Source organism: Haliotis rubra, unplaced genomic scaffold, assembly GCF_003918875.1.
Source record: "Haliotis rubra isolate DU_JTF1 unplaced genomic scaffold, ASM391887v1 Scf573, whole genome shotgun sequence".
In the NCBI taxonomy this organism is placed as follows: domain Eukaryota; kingdom Metazoa; phylum Mollusca; class Gastropoda; order Lepetellida; family Haliotidae; genus Haliotis; species Haliotis rubra.
In genome coordinates this window covers 7,501-30,158 of record NW_025767272.1, presented here as the reverse complement: position 1 = coordinate 30,158, position 22,658 = coordinate 7,501, and positions in this window count along the sequence as shown.

Here is a 22,658-nt window from a genome sequence, read left to right as displayed (position 1 = left end):
ACGAACTCGAACTGACTGACTTAATACCTTGAACTGACTGGTTGACTTACTAACTCGGACTGACTGAATGACTTACTAACTCGAACTGACTGACTTACTAATTCGAACTGACTGGTTGACTTATTAATTCGGACTGACTGGTTGACTTACTAACTCGGACTGACTGATTGACTTACTAACTGTGACTGACTGACTTACGAACTCGAACTGACTGACTTACTACCTTGAACTGACTGGTTGACTTACTAATTCGGACTGACTGAATGACTTACTAACTCGAACTGACTGACTTACTAATTCGAACTGACTGGTTGACTTATTAATTCGGACTGACTGGTTGACTTACTTACTCGGACTGACTGACTTACTAACTCGGACTAACTGGTTGACTTACTAATTCGGACTGACTGACTGACTTACTAACTCGGACTGACTCACTTACTAACTCGGACTGACTGGTTGCCTTACTAACTCGGACTGAGTGACTTACTAATTCGGACTAACTGGTTGACTTACTAACTCGGACTGACTGATTTACTAACTCGGACTGACTAACTTATAAACTCGGACTGACTGACTTACTAACTCGGACTGACTGGTTGACTTACTAATTCGGACTGACTGATTGACATACTAACTCGGACTGACTGGTTGACTTACTAACTCGGACAGACTGGTTTACTTACTAACTCGGACTGACTGACTGACTTACTAATTCGGATTAACTGGTTGACTTACTAACTCGGACTGGCTGAGTTACTAACTCGTACTGACTTGTTGACTTACTAACTCGACTAACTGACTGACTGACTCACTCGGAGAGAGTGACCTACTAATTCGGACTAACTGGTTGACTTATTAACTCGGACTGACTGGTTGACTTACTAACTCGGACTGACTGGTTGACTTACTAACTCGGACTGACTGATTGACTTACTAACTTGGACTGACTGGTTGACTTACTAACTCGGACTGATTGGTTGACTTACTATTTCGGACTAACTGGTTGACTTACTAACTCGGATTTACTCACTAACTCGAACTGACTGACTTACTAAGTAGGACTGACTGGTTCACATACTAATTCGGACTGCTTGACTGACTTACTAAGTCGGACAGACTCACTTACTAATTCGGAGTAACTGGTTTACTTACTTACTCGGACTGACTGACTTACTAACTCGAACTGACTAACTGATTTACTAACTCGAACTGATTAACTGACTTACTAACTCGGACAAACTGGTTGACTTACTAACTCGGACTGACTGACTTACTAACTCGGACTGACTGAAAGACTTACTAACTCGAACTGACTGACTTACTAATTCGAACTGACTGGTCGACTTATTAATTCGGACTGACTGGTTGACTTACTAACTCCGACTGACCGACTTACTAACGCGGACTAACTGGTTGACTTACTAATTCGGACTGACTGACTGACTTACTAACTCGGACTGATTCACTTACTAACTCAGACTGACTGACTGACTGACTAACTCGGAGAGAGTGACCTACTAATTCGGACTAACTGGTTGACTTATTAACTCGGACTGACTGGTTGACTTACTAACTCGGACTGACTGATTGACCTACTTACTCGGACTAACTGGTTGACTTACTAACTCGGACTGACTGATTGACTTACTAACTCGGACTGACTGGTTGACTTACTAACTCGGACTGATTGGTTGACTTACTATTTCGGACTAACTGGTTGACTTACTAACTCGGATTTACTCACTAACTCGAACTGACTGACTTACTACCTAGGACTGACTGGTTCACATACTAATTCGGACTGATTGACTGACTTACTAACTCGAACTGACTAACTGATTTACTAACTCGAACTGATTAACTGACTTACTAACTCGGACAAACTGGTTGACTTACTAACTCGGACTGACTGACTTACTTACTCGAACTGTAGTAACTTGAACTGACTGGTTGACTTACTAACTCGGACTGACTGAATGACTTACTAACTCGAACTGACTGACTTACTAATTCGAACTGACTGGTTGACTTATTAATTCGGACTGACTGGTTGACTTACTAACTCGGACTGACTGATTGACTTACTAATTGTGACTGACTGACTTACGAACTCGAACTGACTGACTTACTACCTTGAACTGACTGGTTGACTTACTAATTCGGACTGACTGAATGACTTACTAACTCGAACTGACTGACTTACTAATTCGAACTGACTGGTTGACTTATTAATTCGGACTGACTGGTTGACTTACTAACTCGGACTGACTGACTTACTAACTCGGACTAACTGGTTGACTTACTAATTCGGACTGACTGACTGACTTACTAACTCGGACTGACTCACTTACTAACTCGGACTGACTGGTTGCCTTACTCACTCGGACTGAGTGACTTACTAATTCGGACTAACTGGTTGACTTACTAACTCGGACTGACTGACTTACTAACTCGGACTGACTAACTTATAAACTCGGACTGACTGACTTACTAACTCGGACTGACTGGTTGACTTACTAATTCGGACTGACTGACTGACTTACTAATTCGGATTAACTGGTTGACTTACTAACTCGGACTGGCTGAGTTACTAACTCGTACTGACTTGTTGACTTACTAACTCGACTAACTGACTGACTGACTCACTCGGAGAGAGTGACCTACTAATTCGGACTAACTGGTTGACTTATTAACTCGGACTGACTGGTTGACTTACTAACTCGGACTGACTGATTGACCTACTTACTCGGACTAACTGGTTGACTTACTAACTCGGACTGACTGATTGACTTACTAACTTGGACTGACTGGTTGACTTACTAACTCGGACTGATTGGTTGACTTACTATTTCGGACTAACTGGTTGACTTACTAACTCGGATTTACTCACTAACTCGAACTGACTGACTGATTTACTAACTTGAACTGACTAACTGACTTACTAACTCGGACAATCTGGTTCACTTACTAACTCGGACTGACTGACTTACTAACTCGAACTGTAGTAACTCGAACTGACTGATTGACTTACTAACTGTGACTGACTGACTTACGAACTCGAACTGACTGACTTACTACCTTGAACTGACTGGTTGACTTACTAACTCGGACTGACTGAATGACTTACTAACTCGAACTGACTGACTTACTAATTCGAACTGACTGGTTGACTTATTAATTCGGACTGACTGGTTGACTTACTAACTCGGACTGACTGATTGACTTACTAACTGTGACTGACTGACTTACGAACTCGAACTGACTGACTTACTACCTTGAACTGACTGGTTGACTTACTAATTCGGACTGACTGAATGACTTACTAACTCGAACTGACTGACTTACTAATTCGAACTGACTGGTTGACTTATTAATTCGGACTGACTGGTTGACTTACTAACTCGGACTGACTGACTTACTAACTCGGACTAACTGGTTGACTTACTAATTCGGACTGACTGACTGACTTACTAACTCGGACTGACTCACTTACTAACTCGGACTGACTGGTTGCCTTACTAACTCGGACTGAGTGACTTACTAATTCGGACTAACTGGTTGACTTACTAACTCGGACTGACTGATTTACTAACTCGGACTGACTAACTTATAAACTCGGACTGACTGACTTACTAACTCGGACTGACTGGTTGACTTACTAATTCGGACTGACTGATTGACATACTAACTCGGACTGACTGGTTGACTTACTAACTCGGACAGACTGGTTTACTTACTAACTCGGACTGACTGACTGACTTACTAATTCGGATTAACTGGTTGACTTACTAACTCGGACTGGCTGAGTTACTAACTCGTACTGACTTGTTGACTTACTAACTCGACTAACTGACTGACTGACTCACTCGGAGAGAGTGACCTACTAATTCGGACTAACTGGTTGACTTATTAACTCGGACTGACTGGTTGACTTACTAACTCGGACTGACTGGTTGACTTACTAACTCGGACTGACTGATTGACTTACTAACTTGGACTGACTGGTTGACTTACTAACTCGGACTGATTGGTTGACTTACTATTTCGGACTAACTGGTTGACTTACTAACTCGGATTTACTCACTAACTCGAACTGACTGACTTACTAAGTAGGACTGACTGGTTCACATACTAATTCGGACTGCTTGACTGACTTACTAAGTCGGACAGACTCACTTACTAATTCGGAGTAACTGGTTTACTTACTAACTCGGACTGACTGACTTACTAACTCGAACTGACTAACTGATTTACTAACTCGAACTGATTAACTGACTTACTAACTCGGACAAACTGGTTGACTTACTAACTCGGACTGACTGACTTACTAACTCGGACTGACTGAAAGACTTACTAACTCGAACTGACTGACTTACTAATTCGAACTGACTGGTCGACTTATTAATTCGGACTGACTGGTTGACTTACTAACTCCGACTGACCGACTTACTAACGCGGACTAACTGGTTGACTTACTAATTCGGACTGACTGACTGACTTACTAACTCGGACTGATTCACTTACTAACTCAGACTGACTGACTGACTGACTAACTCGGAGAGAGTGACCTACTAATTCGGACTAACTGGTTGACTTATTAACTCGGACTGACTGGTTGACTTACTAACTCGGACTGACTGATTGACCTACTTACTCGGACTAACTGGTTGACTTACTAACTCGGACTGACTGATTGACTTACTAACTCGGACTGACTGGTTGATTACTAACTCGGACTGATTGGTTGACTTACTATTTCGGACTAACTGGTTGACTTACTAACTCGGATTTACTCACTAACTCGAACTGACTGACTTACTACCTAGGACTGACTGGTTCACATACTAATTCGGACTGATTGACTGACTTACTAACTCGAACTGACTAACTGATTTACTAACTCGAACTGATTAACTGACTTACTAACTCGGACAAACTGGTTGACTTACTAACTCGGACTGACTGACTTACTTACTCGAACTGTAGTAACTTGAACTGACTGGTTGACTTACTAACTCGGACTGACTGAATGACTTACTAACTCGAACTGACTGACTTACTAATTCGAACTGACTGGTTGACTTATTAATTCGGACTGACTGGTTGACTTACTAACTCGGACTGACTGATTGACTTACTAATTGTGACTGACTGACTTTACGAACTCGAACTGACTGACTGACTACTACTTGAACTGACTGGTTGACTTACTAACTCGGACTGACTGAATGACTTACTAACTCGAACTGACTGACTTACTAACTTCGAACTGACTGGTTGACTTATTAATTCGGACTGACTGGTTGACTTACTAACTCGGACTGACTGACTGACTACTAACTCGGACTAACTGGTTGACTTACTAATTCGGACTGACTGACTGACTTACTAACTCGGACTGACTCAACTTACTAACTCGGACTGACTGGTTGCCTTACTAACTCGGACTGAGTGACTTACTAATTCGGACTAACTGGTTGACTTACTAACTCGGACTGACTGACTTACTAACTCGGACTGACTAACTTATAAACTCGGACTGACTGACTTACTAACTCGGACTGACTGGTTGACTTACTAATTCGGACTGACTGACTGACTTACTAATTCGGATTAACTGGTTGACTTACTAACTCGGACTGGCTGAGTTACTAACTCGTACTGACTTGTTGACTTACTAACTCGACTAACTGACTGACTGACTCACTCGGAGAGAGTGACCTACTAATTCGGACTAACTGGTTGACTTATTAACTCGGACTGACTGGTTGACTTACTAACTCGGACTGACTGATTGACCTACTTACTCGGACTAACTGGTTGACTTACTAACTCGGACTGACTGATTGACTTACTAACTTGGACTGACTGGTTGACTTACTAACTCGGACTGATTGGTTGACTTACTATTTCGGACTAACTGGTTGACTTACTAACTCGGATTTACTCACTAACTCGAACTGACTGACTTACTAAGTAGGACTGACTGGTTCACATACTAACTCGGACTGAGTGATTGACAGACTAACTCGGACAGACTCACTTACTAATTCGGAGTAACTGGTTTACTTACTCACTCGGACTGACTGACTTACTAACTCGAACTGACTAACTGATTTACTAACTCGAACTGATTAACTGACTTACTAACTCGGAGTAACTGGTTGACTTACTAACTCGGACTGACTGACTTACTAACTCGGACTGACTGAATGACTTACTAACTCGAACTGACTGACTTACTAATTCGAACTGACTGGTCGACTTATTAATTCGGACTGACTGGTTGACTTACTAACTCCGACTGACTGACTTACTATCTTGGACTGACTGACATACTAAATCGGACTGATTGACCTACTAACTTGGACTGACTGACTTACTAACTGTGACTGACTGACTTAGTACCTCCGACTGACTTATTGACTTACTAACTCGGACTCGCTGACTGACTTACTAACTCGGAATGACTGACTTAGTAACTCGGACTAACTGGCTGACTTACTAACTCGGACTGACTGACTTACTAACTCGGACTAACTGGTTGACTTACTAGCTCGCACTGACTGACTTACTATATCGGACTGACTGACTTACTAAATCGGACTGATTGACCTACTAACTTGGACTGACTGACATACTAACTGTGACTGACTGACTTAGTAACTCTGACTGACCGACTTACTTACTCACTCGGACTGACTGACTTACAAACTTGGACTGACTGGTTGACTTTCTTACTAGGACTAACTGGTTGACTTACTAAATCGGACTGACTGACTTACTAACTTGGACTGACTGACTTACTATCTCGGACTGACTGACTTACTAAATCGGACTGACTGACTTACTAAATCGGACTGACTGACTGACTTAGTAACTCGGACTGACTGACTTACTTACTCGGACTAACTGGTTGACTTACTAACTCGGACTAACTGGTTGACTTACTAACTGGGACTGACTGATTTACTATCTCGGACTGACTGACTTACTAAATCTGACTGATTGACTTACTAACTTGGACTGACTGATTTACTAACTGTGACTGACTGACTTACTAACCCGGATTGACTGACTTACTAACTCGGACTGACTGATTGTCTTCCTAAATCGGACTGACTTTTCCTTACTTACTTGGACTAACTGATTGACTTACTAAATCGGACTGACTGACTTACAAACACGGACTGACTGACTTACAAACTCGGACTGAGTGATTTACTGGCTAAACCGGACTAACTGGTTGACTTACTAAGTCGTACTAACTGACTTACAAACTCGGACTGATTGACTTACTAACCCGGATTGACTGACTTACTAACTCGGACTGACTGTCTTCCTAAATCGGACTGATTGACTTTCTAACTCGGACTGACTGATTGCCTTACTAACTCGGACTAACTGATTGACTTACTAAATCGGACTGACTGACTTACTAACTGTGACTGACTGACTTACTAAGTCGGACTAACTGGTTGACTTACTAACTCGGACTTACTGGTTGACTTACTATCTCGGACTGACTGACTTACTAAATCGGACTGATTGACCTACTAACTTGGACTGACTGACTTACTCACTGTGACTGACTGACTTAGTAACTCTGGTTGACTGACTTACTAACTGTGACTGACTGAATGCCTCACTAACTCGGACTGAGTGATTGACTTACTAACTCGGACTGACTCACTAACAGACTGACTGACTTACTAACTCGGGCTAACTGGTTGACTTACTGACTCGGACTGACTGATTTACTATCTCGGACTGACTGACTTACTAATTCGGACTGATTGACCTACTAACTTGGACTGACTGACTTAGTAAGTCTGACTGACTCACTTACTAACTCGGAACGACTGACTTACTAACTGTGACTGATTGACTTAGTAACTCGGACTGACTGACTGACTTACAAACTCGGACTGACTGACTTACAAACTCGGACTGAGTGATTTACTTGCTAAACCAGACTAACTGGTTGACTTACTAAGTCGTACTGACTGACTTACAAACTCGGACTGATTGACTTACTAACCCGGATTGATTGACTTACTAACTCGGACTGACTGATTGTCTTCCTAAATCGGACTGATTGACTTTCTAACTCGGACTGACTGATTGCCTTACTAACTCGGACTAACTGATCGACTTACTAAATCGGACTGACTGACTTACAAACTCGGACTGACTGACTTACTAACTCGGACTGAGTGATTTACTGGCTAAACCGGACTGACTGATTGACTTACTAACCCGGATTGACTGACTTACTAACTCGGACTGACTGATTGTCTTCCTAAATCGGACTGATTGACGTTCTAACTCGGACTGACTGATTGCCTTACTAACTCGGACTAACTGATTGACTAACTAAATCGGACTGACTGACTTACAAACTCGGACTGACTGACTTACTAACTCGGACTGAGTGATTTACTTGCTAAACCGGACTGACTGACTGACTTACTAACTGTGACTGACTGAATGCCTCACTAACTCGGACTGAGTGATTGACTGACATACTCGGACTGACTCACTAACAGAATGACAGACTTACTAACTCGGACTAACTGGTTGCCTTACTAACTTGGACTGGCTGACTTACTAACTCGGACTAACTGGTTGACTTACTAACTCGGACTGACTGACTTACTATCTCGGACTGACTGACTTACTAAATCGGACTGATTGACCTACTAACTTGGACTGACTGACTTACTAACTGTGACTAGCTGATTGACTTACTAAATCGGACTGACTGACTTAAAAACTCAGACTGACTGACTTACTAACTCGGACTGAGTGATTTACTTGCTAAACCGGACTAACTGGTTGACTTACTAAGTCGTACTGACTGACTTACAAACTCGGACTGATTGACTTACTAACCCGGATTGATTGACTTACTAACTCGGACTGACTGATTGTCTTCCTAACTCGGACTGACTGACCTACTAACTTGGACTGACTGACTGACTTACTAACTGTGACTGACTGACTTAGTAACTCTGACTGACTGACTTACTAACTCGGACTGACCGACTGACTTAGTAACTGTGACTGACTGACTTAGTTACTTGGACTGACTGACTGACTTACTAACTCGGATTCACTGATTGACTTACTATCTGTGACTGACTGACTTAGTACCTCCGACTGACTTATTGACTTATCAACTCGGACTGACTGACAGACTTACTAACTGTGACTGATTGACTTAGTAACTCGGACTGACTGACTGACTTACTAACTCGGACTGGTTGACTTACTAACTCGGACTAACTGGTTGACTAACTCGGACTGACTGACTCACTAACTCGGACTGACTGACTTACTAACTGTGACTGACTGACTTAGTAACTCGGACTGACTGAATGAGTTACTCACTCGGACTGACTGACTTCCTAACTCGGACTAACTGGTTGACTTTCTTACTAGGACTAACTGGTTGACTTACTAACTCGGACTGACTGACTTACTATCTCGGACTGACTGACTTACTAAATCGGACTGACTGACTTACTAACTTGGACTGACTTACTTACTATCTCCGACTGACTGACCTACTAAATCGGACTGTCTGACTTACTAAATCGGACTGACTGACCTACTAACTTGGACTGACTGACTGACTTACTAACTGTGACTGACTGACTTAGTTACTCGGACTGACTGACTTACTAACCTGGATTGACTGACTTACTAACTCGGACTGACTGATTGTCTTCCTAAATTGGACTGATTGACTTTTTAACTCGGACTGACTGATTGCCTTACTAACTCGGACTAACTGATTGACTTACAAAATCGGACTGACTGACTTAAAAACTCAGACTGACTGACTTCCTAACTCGGAGTGACTGGTTGACTTTCTTACTAGGACTAACTGGTTGACTTACTAACTCGGACTGACTGACTTACTATCTCGGACTGACTGACTTACTAAATCGGACTGACTGACCTACTAACTTGGACTGACTGACTGACTTACTAACTGTGACTGACTGACTTAGTAACTCTGACTGACTGACTTACCAACTCGGACTGACTGACCTACTAGCTTGGACTGACTAACTTACTATCTCGGACTGACTGACTTACTAAATCGGACTGACTGACTTACTAAATCGGACTGACTGACTTAGTAACTCTGACTGACTGACTTACTAACTCGGACTGACCGACTGACTTAGTAACTGTGACTGACTGACTTAGTTACTTGGACTGACTGACTGACTTACTAATTCGGATTCACTGATTGACTTACTAACTGTGACTGACTGACTTAGTACCTCCGACTGACTTATTGACTTATCAAGTCGGACTGACTGACTGACTTACTAACTGTGACTGATTGACTTAGTAACTCGGACTGACTGACTGACTTACTAACTCGGACTGACTGACTTACTAACATGGACTAACTGGTTGACTTACTAACTCGGACTGACTGACTTACTAACTCGGACTGACCGGTTGACTTACTAACTCGGACTGACTGACTTACTATCTCGGACTGACTGACTTACTTAATCGGACTGATTGACCTACTAACTTGGACTGACTGACTTACTAACTGTGACTAACTGATTGACTTACTAAATCGGACTGACTGACTTAAAAACTCAGACTGACTGACTTACTAACTCGGACTGAGTGATTTACTTGCTAAACCGGACTAACTGGTTGACTTACTAAGTCGTACTGACTGACTTACAAACTCGGACTGATTGACTTACTAACCCGGATTGATTGACTTACTACCAACTCGGACTGACTGATTGTCTTCCTAAATCGGACTGATTGACTTTCTAACTCGGACTGACTGACCTACTAACTTGGACTGACTGACTGACTTACTAACTTTGACTGACTGACTTAGTAACTGTGACTGACTGACTTACTAACTCGGACTGACCGACTGACTTAGTAACTGTGACTGACTGACTTAGTTACTTGGACTGACTGACTGACTTACTAACTCGGATTCACTGATTGACTTACTAACTGTGACTGACTGAATGTCTCACTAACTCGGACTGAGTGATTGACTGACTAACTCGGACTGACTCACTAACAGAATAACTGACTTACTAACTCGGACTAACTGGTTGACTTACTAACTTGGGCTGGCTGACTTACTAACTCGGACTAACTGGTTGACTTACTAACTCGGACTGACTGACTCACTATCTCGGACTGACTGACTTACTAAATCGGACTGATTGACCTACTAACTTGGACTGACTGACTTACTAACTGTGACTAACTGATTGACTTACTAAATCGGACTGACTGACTTAAAAACTCAGACTGACTGACTTACTAACTCGGACTGAGTGATTTACTTGCTAAACCGGACTAACTGGTTGACTTACTAAGTCGTACTGACTGACTTACAAACTCGGACTGACTTACTAACCCGACTTACTAACTACTGACTGATTGGGACTCACTGACTGACTTACTAACTGTGACTGACTGACTTAGTAACTCTGACTGACTGACTTACTAACTCGGACTGACCGACTGACTTAGTAACTGTGACTGACTTACTTAGTTACTTGGACTGACTGACTGACTTACTAATTCGGATTCACTGATTGACTTACTAACTGTGACTGACTGACTTAGTACCTCCCACTGACTTATTGACTTATCAACTCGGACTGACTGACTGACCTACTAACTGTGACTGATTGACTTAGTAACTCGGACTGACTGACTGACTTACTAACTCGGACTGGTTGACTTACTAACTCGGACTAACTGGTTGACTTACTAACTCGGACTGACTGACTTACTAACTCGGACTAACTGGTTGACTTACTAACTCGGACTGACTGATTTACTATCTCGGACTGATTGACTTACTAAATCGGACTGACTGACTTAAAAACTCAGACTGACTGACTTACTAACTCGGACTGAGTGATTTACTTGCTAAACCGGACTAACTGGTTGACTTACTAAGTCGTACTGACTGACTTACAAACTCGGACTGACTGACCTACTAACTTGGACTCACTGACTGACTTACTAACTGTGACTGACTGACTTAGTAACTCTGACTGACTGACTTACTAACTCGGACTGACCGACTGACTTAGTAACTGTGACTGACTTACTTAGTTACTTGGACTGACTGACTGACTTACTAATTCGGATTCACTGATTGACTTACTAACTGTGACTGACTGACTTAGTACCTCCCACTGACTTATTGACTTATCAACTCGGACTGACTGACTGACCTACTAACTGTGACTGATTGACTTAGTAACTCGGACTGACTGACTGACTTACTAACTCGGACTGGTTGACTTACTAACTCGGACTAACTGGTTGACTTACTAACTCGGACTGACTGACTTACTAACTCGGACTAACTGGTTGACTTACTAACTCGGACTGACTGATTTACTATCTCGGACTGACTGACTTACTAAATCGGACTGATTGACCTACTAACTTGGACTGACTGACTTACTAACTGTGACTGACTGACTAAGTAACTCGGACTGACTGACTTACTAACTGTGACTGACTGACTTAGTAACTCGGACTGACTGACTTACTAACCTGGATTGACTGACTTACTAACTCGGACTGACTGATTGTCTTCCTAAATTGGACTGATTGACTTTCTAACTCGGACTGACTGATTGCCTTACTAACTCGGACTAACTGATTGACTTACAAAATCGGACTGACTGACTTAAAAACTCAGACTGACTGACTTACTAACTCGGACTGAGTGATTTACTTGCTAAACCGGACTAACTGGTTGACTTACTAAGTCGTACTGACTGACTTACAAACTCGGACTGATTGACTTACTAACCCGGATTGACTGACTTTTTAACTCGGACTGACTGATTGTCTTCCTAAATCGGACTGATTGACTTTCTAACTCGGACTGACTGATTGCCTTACTAGCTCGGACTAACTGATTGACTTACTTAATCGGACTGACTGACTTACTAACTCGGACTGAGTGATTTACTTGCTAAACCGGACTGACTGACTGACTTACTAACTGTGACTGACTGAATGCCTCACTAACTCGGACTGAGTGATTGACTTACTAACTCGGACTGACTCACTAACAGACTGAATGACTTACTAAATCGGACTGACTCACTAACTGACTGCCTGACTGACTGACTCCAACTGACAAACTGATTGACTGGCTCAAAAAATGCTAAAATACTAATTCTATGAGACTGACTCACTAACACTGGCTGACTCACTCACTAACTCTTACTGACGGACTGACTCAACTTGGCAGACTCTAACTGACTAACTGAAACTGACTCACTCACAAAGTGAGTGTGAGTTATCGAAACTCTATGGACCAGTAATGAATGTATGGTAATGTTAAATTATGAAATCTGCTGCACTGACCGTACTTAATATTGAAACTCTATGGACCAATAATGAATGTATACTAATGTTAAATTATGAAATCTGCTGCACTGACCGTACTAAATATCGAAACTCTATGGACCAATAATGAATGTATACTAATGTTAAATTATGAAATCTGCTGCACTGACCGTACTTAATATCGAAACTCTATGGACCAATAATGAATGTATACTAATGTTAAATTATGAAATCTGCTGCACTGACCGTACTAAATATCGAAACTCTATGGACCAATAATGAATGTATACTAATGTTAAATTATGAAATCTGCTGCACTGACCGTACTAAATATCGAAACTCTATGGACCAATAATGAATGTATACTAATGTTAAATTATGAAATCTGCTGCACTGTCCGTACTTAATATCGAAACTCTATGGACCAATAATGAATGTATACTAATGTTAAATTATGAAATCTGCTGCACTGACCGTACTAAATATCGAAACTCTATGGACCAATAATGAATGTATGCTAATGTTAAAATTATGAAATCTGCTGCACTGACCGTACTAAATATCGAAACTCTATGGACCAATAATGAATGTATACTAATGTTAAATTATGAAATCTGCTGCACTGACCATTACTTAATATCGAAACTCTATGGACCAATAATGAATGTATACTAATGTTAAATTATGAAATCTGCTGCACTGACCGTAATAAGTGCGAGCAAATATCGGAACTTTATGGACAAATGATGCATGTTTACCCATGTTTAAGTAATGAAACGTAACGAAATTCTGTGGACAAATAATCTATGTACCATGGACCGATGGCCTACGTAAACTTTCCAAATAAACAATAAACAAATAATCAATAAGCACCCCCACATTCAGCCCACCGTCCATCCACAGTCCCTCAATCACAGACATTCACTCACACATCCAGCTTCAAATTGTGACAAGACTAAATATACCGTCATTTTCAGTGAAGACGTATCGTTAGCAAATACTATAAACAAAATGTTAATAGGCGTAAGTTACATACAGTTGGGCAATCTATAACACTTCATTTTTTCTTTTAATATAATATGATTTGTATATAAATACATGGCTGGATGTCATTTTTTTCTTTATCAATGAATGTATATTATGTAATTACATTTCTTATGTAACTCAATTGTGACACTTAAATATAGTATTTCTGCCTGTATGTCTGTCTGTGTATAAATTTAACATACTGTATAAAAAAAACATACAAACATTTTGACAAAATTTAAGAAAACAATGCCATACTTACCAGTGGTTTCCCTTGCACGCTGTTGTCAATGACGGTCGCCCCTCCTTATTTATACCTTATTAAGTGTCGTATTGTGGTTGAGGAGGTGACAAAACATGTGTTTTGGTACATCCTTTTCAGAACAAAAAAAAAACCCAATTGCATCAGAATACAGAAATCAATAATATCACACTCCGAACTTCCTGTTCGAGATAGGTGTCGTGCTCGTTTATTTGCTGTGTTTGGTTGTGGTTTAACGCCACACTCTGTATCTCTGCATCTCTGTACATGTAATCCGTGCTGCCTGGCTTGTTTGTTTGTTTGTTGTTGGTTTAACGACAAAATATCCAGCAACTGTACATCTGTAACAAGATGGCCGGAAGGGCTCAACTACAAAACACTCAGCAATGTTCCAGTCTGTAAATATTCACGCCACGACAATCCAGTGATCAACAGCATGAGCATCAATCTACACAATTGGGATACGATGACATGTGTCAACGAAGTCAGCAAGCCTGGCCACCCGATCTCGTTAGTCGCTTTTTACAAGCATGGGTTACTGAAGATCAATTCTAACCCCGATCTTCAGGGGTCGATCTCGGGTTAGTCAGTTGAATATAGTCATACATGCATCTGTAGCAAGTTGGAAAAAAATGATACTATCCCAAGAGACAATATATATATATATATGAAAAAATAATCATTCAAAAAAATAAAATAGTAACTTTAAAACCATGACACAAAAAACCATTTATTTTTATAATCTTTCCCGAATCTCTCTGTTGTGCTGTGAGCGGTTGGATAGCCCAGTGGTTAAAGTGTTCGCTCGTCACATGAAGACCGGATTCGATTCCAGATGTACAATGTCATGGTTACTATAGTCAGAATCCGCTCCCTCTAATATAGTGAGCGAGTGAGTTTAGTTTTACGCCGCTTTTAGCAATATCCCATTGTCACGACGAGTGATACAAGTAATAGAAACAAAACAAAAACCAAAGACAATATGCAAAAAAAGCAAAAATAATAAAACAGCACCAATAAATCTAAAAAGAAACAAAACCAACAAAAAACAATCGACAACAAAAACTGCAAATCTGCACTTTCACTGAACCCCTACACCGTTGTTGACGAAATGATAAAGCTGATGATGTTGGTGTGTGCTTCCTTGTGCAAGGCGTGCTTCACGGATTGCCTGACAACGTTGCAGGTGTTCTGTTACACCTGAGTTCCACTTGAGTCACAAAGTTTATATTAAACACATAGCCACGTGAGGTGATTTTGTTCAACCCACATATTGTTATACTATGATGGCATAAATGGATAATTTGAATTGTTAGATTTGTTTATTCACAACTTTTTCAGGATATCGAATTAATTACAGATTTTGCGACGAAAATGTTAAGGAAAACTGTATATTTTATAAATTTGCTGAATCACCAGATAGATAAAAGTAATATTATATAATGAATCGTAACATTATTAAGTCATGTAAAAAATGCTACTCCATTTCGATTTGTAATATTACGTAATTCTGACTGAATTGATAATACACTGACATACACGGCTGGTCCGTCTGGATTCATGCGTGAATATTTTTAACAGTGTTCTGACTGTGACTCAGAAATATTGTTTATATACTCACGGGCGAAAGAAACGTCACCACAATGATTTTTTTTATCTTTTATCGTACACTAAGTTATATTTCATATCTGTAGTTCACACTTTCATAATTCAGAATGTTGTAAATCCATTAATTTTCCATATATGATCGTTAAGTTTGTTGTTTTGTGACATGTTAAAAAGCGAGGTAACGTTTCTTTCGCCCGTGAGTTTATGTTCCCGAAATACTACTCCCTACACACGGGCGTGCTCGTCCTTTTCTACGTCAGTTGATAAACTGGAGAATGGGCTTAATGCTTGAAACATTTAAATCAAAGTACAGATTTGAAAAAGATAATTTTACCTTAAAATATTAACGGGTATTGCAAGACAGAATATGAACATGGTGTTCTGAGCGCATGGGACATTGTGCCCTTGTGGCCTGGGTCATTCTGCTCTGATGGTACTTGTAATCTTGGAAAGTCATTGAAATACCTTCATTGCTTTCCATGTGCCCTGGTGGCGGGGGTCATTGTGGCTGACAATTGCCCTGATAGTGTGGGTCATTGTTCCCTTTGGCGTGGGACATTGTGCCCTGATAGTGTGGGTCATTGTTCCCTTTGGCGTGGGACATTGTACCCTGATAGTGTGGGTCATTGTTCCTTTTGGCGTGGGACCTTGTGCCCTGGCAGTGTGGGTCATTGTTCCCTTTGGCGTGGGACATTGTACCCTGATAGTGTGGGTCATTGTTCCCTTTGGCGTGGGACATTGTACCCTGATAGTGTGGGTCATTATTCCTTTTGGCGTGGGACATTGTACCCTGATAGTGTGGGTCATTGTTCCCTTTGGCGTGGGACATTGTACCCTGATAGTGTTGGGCGTGGGACATTGCCCTGATGTCATTGTTCCTTTGGCGTGGGACGTGCCCTGTACCTTTGTGGGTCATTATTCCTTTTGGCGTGGGACATTGTACCCTGATAGTGTGGGAGTCATTGTTCCTTTGGCGTGGACATTATTGCCCTGATAGTGTGGGTCATTGTTCCCCTTTTGGCGTGGACATTGTTGGCAGGTGTGGGTCATTGTTCCCTTTGGCGTGGGACCTTGTACCCCTGATAGTGTGGGTCATTGTTCCTTTGGCGTGGGACATTGTGCCCTGATAGTGTGAGTCATTATTCCCTTTTTGGCGTGGGATATTGTACCCTGATAGTGTGGGTCATTGTTCCCTTTGGCGTGGGACATTGTACCCTGATAGTGTGGGTCATTGTTCCTTTTGGCGTGGGACATTGTTCACCCTGGTGTCCCTGATAGTCATTGTTCCCTTTGGCGTGGGTCGCTTATTGCCCTGTCAGTGTGGTCATTGTTCCCTTTGTGCGTGGGACCTTTGTGCCCTGATAGTGTTCCTTTGGCTGTCATTGTTCCCTTATGGCGTCATTATTCATTGTGGCGTGGGACTGATAGGTGTGGGTCATTGTTCCTTTGGCGTGGGACATTGTACCCTGATAGTGTGGGTCATTATTCCTTTGGCGTGGGACATTGTGCCCTGATAGTGTGGGTCATTGTTCCTTTTGGCGTGGGACATTGTTGCCCTGATAGTGTGGGTCATTGTTCCTTTTGGCCTTTGGCGTGGGACATTGTACCCTGATAGTGTGGGTCATTGTTCCTTTGGCGTGTGGACATTGTTCCCTGGCATGGGACATGTGGGTCATTGTTCCTTTGGCGTGGGATGGTGTGGGTCATTGTTCCCTGATGAGTGTGGAGTCATTGTTCCTTTGGCGTGGGACATTGTGCCCTGATGTGTGGGTCATTGTTCCTTTGGCGTGGGACATTGTACCCTGATGGTGTGGGTCATTGTTCCTTTGGCGTGGGACATTGTGCCCTGATAGTGTGGGTCATTGTTCCTTTTGGCGTGTTGTCCTGATAGTGTGGGTCATTGTTCCTGGGTGGACATTGTGCCCTGATAGTGTGGGTCATTGTTCCTTTTGGCGTGGGACATTGTGCCCTGATGAGTGTGGGTCATTGTTCCTTTGGCGTGGGATATTGTACCCTGATAGTGTGGGTCATTGTTCCCTTTGGCGTGGGATTGTGTGATAATTAATGGAGTCATTGTTCCTTTTGGCGTGGGACATTGTACCCTGATAGTGTGGGTCATTGTTCCTTTTGGCGTGGGACATTGTGCCCTGATGTGTGGGTCATTGTTCCTTTGGCGTCGGGACATTGTGCCCTGATAGTGTGGGTCATTGTTCCTTTTTGGCGTGGGACATTGTGCCCTGATAGTGTGGGTCATTGTTCCCTTTGGCGTGGGACATTGTGCCCTGATAGTGTGGGTCATTGTTCCCTTTTGGCGTGGGACAATGTGCCCTGATAGTGTGGGTCATTGTTCCTTTGGCGTGGGACATTGTGCCTTGTGTGTGATGGTGTGGGTCATTGTTCCCTTTGGCGTGTGACATTGTGTCGTGGGACATTGTGCTGATAGTGTGGAGTCATTGTTCCTTTGGCGTGGGACATTGTGTACCCTGATAGTGTGGGTCATTGTTCCTTTGGCGTGGGACATTGTACCCTGATAGTGTGGAGTCATTGTTCCTTTGGCGTGGGACATTGTACCCTGATAGTGTGGGTCATTGTTCCTTTGGCGTGGGACATTGTACCCTGATGAGTGTGGTCATTGTTCCTTTGGCGTGGGACATTGTGCCCTGATAGTTAATGGTCTGGTTCCTTTGGCGTGTGGGACATTGTACCCTGATAGTGTGGGTCATTGTTCCCTTTGGCGTGGGACATTGTACCCTGATAGTGTGGAGTCATTGTTCCTTTGGCGTGGGGTTTGTTGGTCGTGGGCCCTTTCTAGTGTGGGTCATGGTTCCTTTCCTGGCGTAGGACATCCGTTCTTCATGATGATAGTGTGGTGTCATTGTCCTCTGTCTCCACCTTATTCCTCTCTCTCTGGGTCTTGTCCTCTCTCTCTCTCTGTCTCCTGATCCTCTCGGATCACTCCTTCACCTCTCGTGTCACTTTCTCTCTCCACCTGTGTGTTCCTCTGGCGTCGGGACCTCTCTCCTTCCTTCTCTCTCATTGTCTCCTTTAGCATCATCCCTCCCTGATCTCCCTCCTCCTTCTCTCTCTCCCTCCGTCGTTGTCTCTGATCCTGTCTCTCTCTCTCCTCCTCCGTCTGAACCCGATAGTGTGGCTCTCTCCTCCGTGGAGACATTGGCCGCTCCTCCTTTTCTCTCTCTCTCCTTCCATCACCCTCTCCTCTCCCTCCCTTTCTCTCTCTCTCCCCTCCATCCATCACCCTCTCTCCCTCCCTTTCTCTCTCTCTCTCCCTCCATCCATTTCTCTCTCTCCTCCTCCTTTCTCTCTCTCCCTCCATCACCCTCCTCCTCCTCCTTTCTCTCTCTCCCTCCATCACCCTCTCTCTCCTCCCCCTTCTCTCTCTCCTCCATCCATCACCCTCTCTCCCTCCCTCTCTCCTCCTTTTCTCTCTCTCTCCATCCATCACCCTCTCTCTCTCTCCTCCTCTCTCTCTCTCTCTCTCCTCCATCTCATCTCTCCCTCCCTTCTCTCTCTCTCTCTCCTCCTCCATCACCCTCTCTCCCTTCCCTTTCTCTCTCTCCCTCCATCACCCTCTCTCTCCCTCCCTTTCTCTCTTTCCCCTAACCATCTCCTCTCTCTCCCTCCCTTTCTCTCTCTCTCTCTCCATCCCCCTCTCTCTCTCTCCATCTCCCTCCATCCCTCTCTGGGGCAGGGGTAGCCTAGTGTTTAAAGCGTTGGCTCGTCACGCCGAAGACCCGGGTTCGAATCCCCACATGGGTACAATGTGTGAAGCCCTTTTCTGGTGTCCCCCGCCGTGATGATGCTGGAATATTGCCAAACTCAGTCAGTCAGTCAGTCCATCCCTCTCTGTGTCTCTCTCCTCCCTCTTTCCCCCTCTCTCTATCTCTCTCTCTCTTTCTCTCTCTGAAGCGGCGGGGTGGCTAAGTGGTCAAAGCGAAGGCCCGGGTTCGATTCCCTGCATGGACATAATGAGTGGAGTCATATTGTTTGAATATTGCTAAGAATGGCGTAAACTCCAACTCCAACCTACTCCAGTACCTACCACTGTCCGCCATATCTCCGTCTTCAGTTGCTGCGAGTAGCTTCCTCCAACACCATCCTGCCAAACATGCAGTGGTTGCTGTTTCTCTTGTGAGGCGCTTGTGCTTGAAACAAAGACGTAGTAGTAGTAGTAGTAGTGGTGGTAGTAGTAGTAGTAGTAGTAGCAGTGAGTGGTAGTGGTGGTGGTAGTAGTTGGTAGTAGTTAGTAGTGGTAGTAGTGGTAGTGGTAGTGGTAGGTGTAGTGATGGTAATGGTAGTAGTGGTAGTAGTAGTGGTAGTGGTAGTAGTGGTGGTAGTAGTGAGTGGTGAGTAGTAGTGGTGTAGTAGTAGTAGTGGCTTGTGGCAGTGGCAGTGGCAGTAGTGGTAGTAGTAGTGGTAGTGGCGGTAGTGTGTAGTGGTGGTGGTGGTAGTAGTAGTGGTGTGGTAGTGGTGGTTGTGTGGTGGTGGTGGTGGTGGTGGTAGTGGTGGTGGTGGTGGTAGTGGTGGTAGTGGTAGTAGTGGTGGTGGTAGTAGTAGTGAGTAGTTGTGGTGTGTAGTGGTAGAGTAGTGGTGGCAGTATGAGTGGTGGTAGTGGTGGTAGTGGCAGCAGTGGTAGTGGTAGTGGTAGTGGTGGTAGTAGTAGTAGTGGCAGTGGTAGTAGTAGTGGTGGTGGTAGTGGTAGTGGTGGTAGTGGTGGTGAGTAGTGAGTGGTAGTGGTAGTGGTGGTGGTAGTGGTGTAGTGGTAGTAGTGGTAGTAGTAGTGGTAGTAGTGGTAGTAGTGGTGGTGGTGGTGGTGGTAGTGGTAGTGAGTGGTTGTGGTAGTTAGTGAGTAGTGGTAGTAGTAGTGAGTGGTAGTGATTAGTAGTAGTGGTAGTAGTAGTAGTGGTAGTAGTGGTGGTGGTAGTGGTGAGTAGTTAGTGGTAGTAGTAGTAGTAGTAGTGGTAGTAGTAGTAGTGGTAGTAGTAGTAGTTAGTAGTAGTAGTAGTAGTAGTGAGTAGTAGTAGTAGTAGTAGTGGTAGTAGTAGTAGTAGTAGTAGTAGTAGTAGTAGTAGTAGTAGTAGTAGTAGTAGTAGTAGTAGTAGTAGTAGTAATATTTTCTTTGCTTGTCGTTTAGCGTCGCACTCAGGGATATTCCAGCTAATATCCTTGTAAATAACCGAGTCTGGGACAGACAATCCAGTGATCAACAGCATGAGGATCGATCTACGCATTTGGTATACGATGACATGTGTCAACCAAGTCAGCGAGCCTGACCACCGATCCCGTTAGTCGCCTCTTACGTCAAGCATGGGCTGCTGAAGATTAATTCTAACCGGGTAAACCCGGATCTTTACGGGTAGTGAGGTGAGGTGAAATTGGGTATAACGTCATGCTTGAGAATATTTCGCTCATAAGAAGACGGGCATGCGTGTTTATGTGTGTGTGCGGCTGCTTGTACTAGCCCAGACTTAAGCTGGTTTTATGGTGCTAGCCCACTGAGATACCATGCCGCAGTGAAGCATGAATACCCCACTCAGACACATTATACTGACTCCGAGCCGACCAGTCCTTGTTGTACCCATCACTAGTACTAGTAGTAGTAGTAACAGCAGTAGCATTAGCAGTAGGAGTAGGTCTATAAAACATCTAGCTACAAACATTGCTCTTAAATTTCATTGTGTGCTTTGTATCATCATCATCATCATCATCATCATCATCATCATCATCATCATCATCATCATCATCATCATCAGTGAAATATATGACTACTGTCTTCGCTCAACTAAATTCAGAGTATGTTGTTTCGACGGCAGCCAAATATGGACACATTTTAATATATTTCTTGAAGGGGACATGCCATGTTTCCATTGACTGTTCTAATTTGACATTCCAAGTGCAATCACAATGTAGAAGTATCTAACATTATATCTGGAAATTTCAACATGACATTGTCAATTTCGAAATTACTATTGTACAAGGTGTGCTTCACTGATTGCCTGATAACGCGGAGTTCCACTGAGTCACAGATTTCATATTAAACATATAGCACGTCAAGTGATTTTGTTCTATCCACATCCAGCTATACTGTGGCAGCATAAATAGTCAACTTGAATTGTTAGAGACGTGAGGTGATTTTAAAATAAATCCACATCCAGGTGTGAAAGTAAACGATTGCCATTCAAGCCGGCAGTTTATGCCCGAATGCATGCATGCATACAGCTCAATTTCAATGTTGTGTTTGTGCGAACTCTTCCCTTTCCACACACAAAAACATTATCAAACCTCAATCTCAAACAATACTTTATTGGGCAGAAGAGGCCATACGACCACGATTCATGTTTTCCTC